General features: G+C 46.1%; 1 protein-coding gene across 1 annotated transcript in view; it reads right to left on the reverse strand.

Annotated features, from left to right (window-relative positions):
* TBL1XR1 (transducin beta like 1 X-linked receptor 1) overlaps positions 1 to 8,565 on the reverse strand; it is a 405,824-nt gene extending 397,259 nt beyond the window's left edge. Inside the window, 1 exon segment of the mRNA XM_030216860.1 lies at positions 8,541 to 8,565. The gene's annotated coding sequence lies outside the window, so the exon portion shown is untranslated.
* Between the last annotated feature and the right edge of the window lie 2,051 nt (positions 8,566 to 10,616).

Here is a 10,616-nt window from a genome sequence, read left to right on the forward strand (position 1 = left end):
GCTTACTTTATTTATTTTTTTGTCTATTAGATTGTAAGCTCTTTGAGCAGGGACTGTCTTTCTTCTATGTTTGTGCAGCGCTGCGTATGCCTTGTAGCGCTATAGAAATGCTAAATAGTAGTAGTAGTAGTACTACAGGTAAATATCTTCACTTTCTCCTGTCTAGCTTCCGCAAAAGCCACTGATCCTCCAAACCAGAGAAAAACCTAACACAGGCAAAACTACCGATTGGGACACATTAAACCATAACATGACCTTAAAGAGAAAAGGAGGGACGGAGCGTAACACGACCCATTCCTCAGAAAATTCCAAAAACAGAGACAGGAAAACGCCTGCAACTCCGATATTCTCCTGGCCGAAGCAATGGCTACTAAAAATATTGTCTTGAGTGTTTAGTCCTTCAGAAAACAAGGCATCAAAGGTTCAAAGGGAGTAAGAACAAAGAGAATCAGATTAAGGTCCCAAGCCGGAAAGATGGCCCTAGAAGGATGACGAACGAGTTATATCCGGATAACTAGCTAAGGCCTTTCCCTGAATGCACCCCCAAAAACAAGACAGCAATGCAATTTGGACTGTCAGAGAAGCTTATTGCCAGGCCTTTATCAAAACCTTATAAAAAAAAAAATCCAAAACCTCCGCCACCAATGCGCAAAACGGAGAAACATCCCGATCTGAACACCAAGCCTCAAAAATCTGCCAAGTCCTGCTATATCTCAGAGATGTTGAACGACGATGCGACCGAAACATCATAATCACATTGACAGAGTAGCCCCCCTTCATCAACCCATCCCGCTCAACAGCCAAACTGTAAGACAAAATCAAGTCGGATCCGGATGAAATTACCAGGCCCTGGACTAGGAGACCCTGAGATTCTGGTAATTTGAGCTGACGAGATCGGCACACCAAGGTCTGCGAGGCCAATCCAGCGTCACTAAGATTACCAAACCCCTGTGTGCCTCCATCTTTTGAATTAGGCGCCACAGAGGAAATGCGTACAGAAGCCCCGAAAGCCAAGGTTGGAGAAGATCATCTACGCCCTTCGCACTGAGATCTCTTCTTCGACTTAAGAACTGGGGCACTTTTGCATTGAGACTAGAGGCCAACAGATCCAAGCCCCAAGTAAGAAACTACCATTTGAAATGCTGTCACACTTTTTGTTTAGAGTGTTGCAACTGAAAAAAATCAGCTGAACATTCACCGTTCCCACTACTTTAGACACAGAGAGGTTGGCCAGATGAAGCTCCACCTAACTCATAAGCTGAACCGCTTCCTGTTCTAACTGGCGACTTCTCATTCCCTCTGACGATTGATGTAAGCCACCGCTGCAGCACTGTCTGAAAGGATGCATACCGACTTGCCTACTAGCAAAGGGCGAAACGCTTCCAGGACCAACTGAATTGCTCTGATTTCCAAGCCATCAAGCAGGCATCTCCTGCCGAGACCACAGACCCTGTGCATACTGTCCCTGACAGTGAGCCCCCCAGACTCTGAGGATGGCATCTGTTGCGACTACAATCCATTGTGGTAGATCCAGAGGCATCCCCTTGGACAGGTTGGTCATCCAAAGCCACCAGCAAAGACTGCCTCGCTCCCGGCAATCTCACCTGCAGTATCCCTCTAAGGCGACCATCTGGACAATAGGGACTTCTGCAGAGATTTTATGTGCGCCCTGGTCCATAGCACTGCTTCTATCATCGCCGCCATGGAACCCAAGATCTGTACATAATCCAGTACACACAGCACCAACCTGTGCAGAAACATCTGAATTTGAGCCTGCAACTTGAGAATTATGGACTGAGAAAGAAACATGCAACCCTGCAGTGTGTCAAAAGACACCCCTAGATAGTCTAATGACTGAGACAGAACAAGGCGACTCGAGCGAGTTGACCACCCAACCGAGGGACTGAAGGAACTGAAACGCCCGAGCCATGACCTGTAGACTCTCCCGATACAACTTTGCCCTGATCAGCTAATTGTCCAGCTAAGGATAAACTAGAATGCCATCATAACCTTTGAGAATGTGAGGGGCTGTAGCAAGACCCAAAGGCAAAACTGAAAACTAAAGATTGCCAAACACTGCAAAGTGAAAAAAACACTGGTGGTATAGGGCGAATCGGAATATGCAAATAAGGCTCCGTTAAGTCAAATATTCCCTGGACCGAACTGCCACTATGACCAAGCAAAGCGTCTCCATATGAAAACTGGTGACCTTGAAAGCCCGATTGACGGCCTTATGGTCCAGAATCGGCCAGAAAAATCCTTCTTTCTTCAGGATGATGAAGTAAATAGAATAATGTCCTCGTCTAACCTCTGAAGAGGGAACTAGACAAATAGTCTGCAACTCGATAAGCCTTTTCAGAGTATCAACTCGTGAATAAACTACTAGATACCACGCTGGTCACCACAACCGACACAGACACACCATCTGCAGACAAACTTGCTAAACACTTCAAAGAGAAAATTTTAAACCTATACAAGAAGTTACCACAGAACACCATTGACAACGAAAAATTTATTGACTGTCTGGACCCAATCCCCGGTAAATACCCAGCAGTCCGAATCTGGACAAACGTCGCTCTCCTTACCGATGAAATCATCACCCAAACGATTAATAGGTTTGCCATCTCACTGTAAACTGGACATATGCCCCAACAACCTAATAAAATCTGCCCCTCAACGCTTCATAGCAGACCTCACATCACACTTAAACTACATGCTACAACATGAACTCTTTCCTAAGGACAAAGGAAACATACAACTCTCCCCAATACCTAAAGATCCAAAGAAAAAAGCAAATGATATCACCAATTACCGCCCGGTAGCAACAATCCCTCTGGTAGTCAAACTACTGGAAAGCATGGTAACCAAGCAGCTCATTAACTACTTAAACAAATTCTCAATACTACATGAATCATAGTCAAGATTTCGCTCCAACCACAGCACCGAAACCGTACCTAATCACTCACCTAACCAAATTCAAACAAGAAATTGCAACTGGCAAAAGTGTACTTCTACAGTTCAACATGTCTAATGTGTTCGACATGGTAAACCATAAAATATTACTAAACATCCTCGAATACTTCAGGATTGATGGTAGCATACTCAGTTGGATAAAAGGCTTCCTAACTGCAAGAACATACCAAGTGATATTAAATTTGAACACATCATCACCATGGAAACCAGAATGTGTTCCCCAAGGATCACCGCTTTCACTGACCCTTTTCAACCTAATGACACCACTAGCCAAATCCTTATCCAACCAAGGCCTTAACCCTTACATTTACGCAGACGATGTCACGATCTACATCCCGTTCAAACACGATCAGAAATCACTAACGAAATCAAACTCGGCCTCCAAACCATGAATTCATGGGTGGATGCATTTCAATTAAAACAACGCAGAAAAAACACACTGTCTCATCCTCTATCACAATACAACACGAACAAACCAACCACTATAAACACCCCAGAGTACACCCTTCCTGTTTCAGACAGCCTGAAAATTCTCAGAGTGACAATCAACCGAAACCTCACACTAGAAAGCCAAGCAAAAAATACAAAGAAAATGTTCCACTCAATGTGGAAACTCAAATGGGTAAAACCTTTCTTCCCGAGGGAAATATTCCACAGCCTGGTACAATCAATGGTGCTAACTCACCTAGACTACTGCAATGCAATCTATGCCGGATGCAAAGAACAAATCATTAAGAAACTTCAAACTGCTCAAAACACCGCAGCCAGACTCATATTTGGAAAAACAAAATACGAAAGTGCCAAACCCTTAAGAGAAAAACTACACTGGCTCCCAATCAAAGAACGAATTGCGTTCAAAATTTGCACCCTAGTTCATAAAATTATTCACGGCGAGGCCCCAGTCTACATGGCAGACCTCATAAACTTACCAGCCAGGAACACAAAAAGGTCAGCACGCACATACCTAAATCTCCACTACCCAAGCTGCAAAGGACTAAAATATAAAATCAACATATGTATCCAGCTTCTCCTACATAAGAACGCCACTATGGAATGCACTACCAAACGTCATGAAAACAATTCACGACCTAACAAACTTCCAGAAATCACTAAAAACCAACCTGTTCAAAAAGGCATACCATAAAGATCATATCTAAACATCTGGTTCCTGCAACACAACAAAACTCATACCAGAACTGGCGTAACCTAACTCTCTCTCCTTGACTTCGTAATTTACTCTGTCACTCATAAATCTTTAACGCAATATCACTCTGTATGTCTCATACCGGAATTGGCGATCGCCATCACGGTAATATGTAAGCCACATTGAGCCTGCAAAAGGGTGGGAAAATGTGGGATACAAATGCAACAAATAAATTCCTGACCGCGCTTGCCTTGAGGGGAGACCAACAAGAAGATTCCAAGATGCCATGCAACCTCCAAGGTGTACCCGTCTCAAATAACCTCTAGCACCCACTGATCGGAGGTAATCTAGGCCTATCTCCAACAAAACTGTGTAAACATGCTCCCACAGGAATCGGTGGCTGGACCAGCAATCTTCACTGGGCAGGATGGGCTGTTGATGGGAGAGAGGCTCCTGCATCTCTGTCTCCCCATCAAGCTGCTCCAAATGACCAATTTCTCTGAAAGAGCCAGGACCATTGAGCCGGAGACACTCTACCAGGCCTTTACCAGCAAAAATCTCGTCTCCCACTGTGGCCCGCAATCAGGACACACGACTGGACGCCCTAGGCACCTTAGTATCTCCCAGACTGCAGACTAATTTGTCCAGTTCTCCTCCAAACAAAAGGGATCCCCGAAAAGGGAACCTGCATCCCCTGACCAACCTCACAGTCAAAGAGAATGTCTTGCAGCCAGTCCTAAGAACATAGATTTAGAAGAGGCTATCAGCAAATTGTATAAAGCATCCGCCAAAACAGGCTGAACCAATCTCATCTTAGCCACTTCAGCATCTATCAAAGTAAAATCATCTGAAGCTCTATCCAGGACCCTCTCAGACCAGCAGAAACAAGCCCTGGCTACCAAGGAACCGCAGATAGCTGTCTGAACAGTTAAAAAAAGACATCAAAACTACTCTAACAGGGTCTCCATATGACGATCCTGAATGTGCTTGAGTGCTGTACCCCACCATCTATGGGGACAGTATTTCTCCTAGTAAAAGCTGAGACCACCGCATCCACTACAGGAGGCTTGAGAAGGGACTTGTCTGAATCAGGGACGGGACAGAGACGAACCACAGACTTAATGAGTCTAAAGGAAGAATCCGGTACATCCCAATGTACCTGAATTACATCTCCGATATCCTGTTGCATAGGAAAGGTCCTACCTAATCTTCTTACACTCTTCACCATGAGATCTACCTTGTGGCCCTCCACAGCCGTGAGCTCCTCTTCTTCAAAATGCAATGTAGTGGCCACCAAAAAAAAAATAAGCACTTGCAAATCTTCTTTGTGAAAGATTCTAACCAGCAATGGATCCTTACCCGGAAAGGGAATCTCCACCTCAGAAATCTGTCCTTCTCCTAACAAAATCGGCCTCCTTCAGCATGGGCATCTCCTGGTCCAGCTCAGAACCCAGATCCTCTTCTAGATCCCAGGATGCTTTGCTGAGACCACCTGTCTCTCCAAGCACCCTCCTAAAGGGGCTGAAGGTGGACCTGATTTTTACAACATAAAAAAACATAACATAGTAACATAGTAGATGACAGCAGAAAAAGACCTGCACGGTCCATCCAGTCTGCCCAACAAGATAAACTCATATGTGCTACTTTTTGTGTATTCCTTACCTTGATTTGCATCTGCCATTTTCAGGTCACAGACCGTAGAAGTCTGCCCAGCACTAGCCCCGCCTCCCACCACCAGCTCTGCCACCCAATCTCGGTTAAGCTTCTGAGGATCCATTCCTTCTCAACAGGATTCCTTTGTTTATCCCACGCATGTTTGAATTCCGATACAGTTTTCATTTCCACCACCTCATGCAAAAGGGCATTCCAAGTATCCACCAATCTCTCCCGGAAAAAAATACTTCCTCACATTTTTCTTGAGTCTGCCCCCCTTCAATCTCATTTCATGCCCTCTAGTTCAACCGCCTTCCCATCTACGGAAAAGGTTCGTTTGCGGATTAATACCTTTCAAATATTTGAACGTCTGTATCGTATCATCCGTTTCTCCTTTCCTCCAGGGTATACATGCTCAGGTCCGCAAGTCTCTTCTCATACATCTTGTAACGCAAATCCCATACAATTCTTGTAGCTTTTCTTTGCACCGCTTCAATTCTTTTCACATCCTTAGCAAGATATGGCCTCCAAAACTGAACACAATACTCCATGTGGGGCCTCACCAACAAACAGGGGCATTAAAACCTCTTTTCTTCTGCTGGTCACACCTCTCTCTATAAAGCCTAGCAACCTTCTAGCTACGGCCACCGCCTTGTCACACTGTTTCGTCGCCTTCAGATCCTCAGATACTATCACCCCAAGATCCCTCTCCCCGTCCGTACATATCAGGCTCTCACCGCCTAACACACCCGTCTCTTGTGGATTTCTACTCCCTAAGTGCATCACTGCATTTCTTCGCATTGAATTTTAATTGCCAAATAGACCATTCTTCTAGCTTCTGCATATCCTTTTTCATGTTTTCCACTCCCTCCCGGGTGTCCACTCTGTTACAAATCTTAGTATCATCTGCAAAAAGGCAAACTTTACCTTCTAACATTTCGGCAATGTCACTCACAAATATATTGAACAGAATCGGCCCCAGCACCGATCCCTGAGGCACTCCACTACTCACCTTTCCCTCCTCCGGGCAAATTCCATTAACCACCACCCTCTGGTTTTGTACATCTGCAGGACAAACTCAGGAGGGAACCCCCCCTCCCCCGGTCCTATTGATAGTACAGGCAGAGCAACTCCCCACTGATCTGCTGAGTGGAGAGGCAGGGAAGAGGGCCAGTCCGCTGCCACAGAATATGAGGACTAAATAGCGGAGTTTCCCACCAAAACGGGAGCTGGCACCTTATCTTTCCCAACCCCCAAATTAAGCCACACCTGCTGACGAAGAAGTGGCACGAGAGGGACTTGTCTCCAGCAACACTTCCACCACAGTGTAGTACTTGCAGGTACCACTTGCCCCAAGCTCCTGCTGCTGACACACCGCACAACGGCAGAGTTTCACTGCCATCGAGTTTGCGCTAAGTGCCAGTGCGGCCATTTTTTTTCCAGGCAGGAACTAGCACTAAGGTACAGCCAATCCCAGAGCCGCAAACCCAATTAAAGTCACCATAAGCAAAGGCGGAGACAGGGCTGCCCTACTCGTTCGCACCTCTATCTTTTTTTTTAAAGATGCTGCCGCCTCTCCCGGTCCTCAAATTCCTCTTCCCGCGAAGAGGAGGGAAACTGTGAAACATGCAGCAGCACGCACCACTGCCAGGAGACAATGGGAGGACTTGGGGGGAGGCTTTTAGAGACTTTCACGGGCCTCAGCCTCCAGAACAAGGCAAGAGACACAGGTGCACAGAAAACTAAATAGTGCCCCTTAGCCTACCAAAGGCAATCTGCACTCAAAATTTTAACTATAAAGAAATAAAAAGAGCAGAAAGAAAATAGACTAAGGGCTCACTACCTTCCACCTGCTGGAGACTGAGAATACTGACTATCACTATCTAGACAGGGCTCTTATTGGCTCTAGAGTCAGAGTTCTCAGTCTCCACCTGCTGGAAGGCGTGCACAACCCACCATCAGTCACATTGTGGGCCGATCCGAAGGGACACTAAGGAATGATGGGTTATGCTCACCTCATTTGCTTTAAGACCCTTTTTAACATTAGGGTCAAATCGGTTGCATCTACTGTTGATCATATAATACTAAATGTTAAAATGCCACAGCCACATATAACTACACATACTGATAACAAATATTATATAGTTACACACATACTCCTAACAACATTTCATAACACAAAAAAATGTATTCACACCTGGGATAAAAATTCCAGTTTAAATAGTACACATCTCTTAAGAGCCTGATCCTTTTGCACATAAATAGAAGAAAAATGCACCTCTGTACATCCATTCTTTCAATTATTTAGTGTGACCTTAACACACCAAAACGAGTTACACTGAGCTGCCAAGTGACCCATTCCAGGACGGAAACTTTCTAACCGTCTTGGTTTTAAACTTGCATCCTAAAGAAGTGTGGTATTTGTAGGCCATGATCCTATCCATTCAAATTAGTGCTACAGGGTCCATAATGAACTAGAATGCAGCATAGGAGCGGCCTCTGTGGGTGCTTGAGCACCCCCAATATTTAGAATATCCCTTGTAGGTATCCAAGGAAGGATTATTTCCACTGTGCTTAGGACCCCCCATAATTTTGAAAAGCTGGCTCCAGTGGAATGCAGGACGGACCAAAAAAAAAAAAAGTCTCCCTCCTGGAATGGGTTACTTGGCAGCAACTCAGAAGAAAAACTGTGGCTATTCTAAAGACAACAACAACAAAAAAAAAAAAGCTGTGGAAGAAACCTGACAGAGCAGTTTTTTCCCCTGCTTACCCGCTTGTAAAGTAGCTCAGACACATGCATGCAGGGCCCCTGGCCTAGCAGCCCAAGTCATCCACTTCGGAACTGTAGCATGCATATCTCTATCTAGACATACACGGGCAAATAACAAGGTAGCTCATAGGAAGCCACAATTAAGTACGACTGCAGTGGGGTGGGGGGGGGGGGAAGCAAAAGTCAACGTTGAATCAGAATGAGGGCAGTGCCAGTCCCCTCCCCCACTCCAGTGTGCTCCCAGACTGAAGAACACATTTCTCTCTTCGCTTACAGTATTATGTCAGCCATGCTGGGGGGGGGGAGACAATAAGCAACATGCATCAGTCCCTTCGGCAAGATCTTGATTTTTGTGGAAGTCTGAGAGAAAGAGAGCTGGTGGCCTTGTTGCCATTTGCTGCAGCAGCAACGCTTCTATCTTCCCCTTCCCCCCCACACATATGAATACTAAGTTCCCCTCCCCCACTCCCATTTACTTTCCACGTGAGTCCCTCGCGAGCAGGGCAGGGGTGTGCAACCAGGACAATTACCCTGCCCCCCCCCCCCCATCCTACCACTGGGCCTCGGGGGGGGGCCCTCTTCTCAACATTTCTGACCTGGGCTCTAGTATACCTAATATCGGCCCGGCACACAAGCAGTCTGTATATTATTCAACAACAACAACAAAAAAGAAAACACGTTTTAAAGCGTGTAAAGATGAGCCTTAAAGAGAGGTGGCGGTGACAGGGGGGGGAGGGGAAGTGTTTCAGAAATGCGAAAGGGCCGGGAAGGGGGATGGGAGAGGAGAAGCAGGAATTCAATGTAATCAGACATCGCCCATCCCCCACCATCACTACGGTGACTTCAGTCAGAAGAACAACCCAAAACACCCCCCCTCCCCCCCCCCCCCAGCGCGTAATAGCCGAGACACACACGCGCACGCCTCCCACCAACACTCGCTTCAAACGTTTATTAGTATGATGATGATGATGATTGTTGCAATTGTTTTTAAGGATCTCTAAGTGAACAGCGGGCGGCTTACCTTTTGAAATAGTGGCTCACTTGCGCTTTCCTCCTCCTCCTCCCAGAGAGCAAGGCAACATCCTCCAACCCCCCCAACCCCCACCTCCTCCTCCGATGTTTACGTCAAAAAAAAAAAAAAGACACCAGCTGCAATATTTAGTTATTATAACCCGGGCCGGGTGGGGGTTGGGGGAAACCCGGAGGACAGCAAGTCCAAGCAGCAAGGAAGGAACACCACACACACAAAAAAAAGAAAAGTAAAATTGTATATATGTGTGTGTGCGCGCGCGCGCCCGTGACTCGATTCGGGGAAGAAGAAGAAAAAAAAAAAAAAAAAAAAGGATTTGAGGCAGAGAATATAAAAGCTGTTACTAAGAGAGGAGGGAAAAAAAAAAAACACCCCAAACGGTTCATCAGCGCAGCCAACGGCTCTCACAGACACTCCGCGCGAGCACGGTGTGACCGGCCAGGCACAAATGAGGCGAGTCAGGCGACTAAGCCGGCTCAGCTGCAAACACAGCAAAAAAAAAAAAAAAACGAACAGAGCGCGCCGGGGCGCGAGACTCCAACCTGCCTGAGAGGTGGGGGGAGGGGCAGCGCGAGCTAACCCCCCCCCCCCTTTGGTTATTATATAGCACTCGCTCAGCAGCAGCGCGAGGAGAGGAGGAGGGGAGGGGGGAAAAAGGAGTCCCGAGGCCGGTGCTGATGCAGGGCAGGTATCTCAGACAATACAACAACAATAATATTCATAATAAACGCGAAATCCTCTGAGTATATCTTTCGTTTTTGTTTTCAAAGCTAAAAATGTTGCTGGGGAGGGGCAGAAGAGACACTCCTGGATTTTTCTGCAGGCTGGCAGATGTTAACACTAGGCCTCTGTTCACAAATGAGGGGCCATTTCAACTTTTCATCTACGGTTGTTTTCATGTATTTTACATTACTCTTACTAGGGGTTTTTTTTTTCTCTGTAATTTTACTGAGCAGTGGAGCTGACGAAAAGAGAAACAAAACATACAGATCTGGATACACCAGAGACAGTAAATGTTCTATGAAAATTAGGCTTACAGTTGCCTT

This window comes from Microcaecilia unicolor, chromosome 10, assembly GCF_901765095.1.
Source record: "Microcaecilia unicolor chromosome 10, aMicUni1.1, whole genome shotgun sequence".
Lineage (NCBI taxonomy): Eukaryota > Metazoa > Chordata > Amphibia > Gymnophiona > Siphonopidae > Microcaecilia > Microcaecilia unicolor.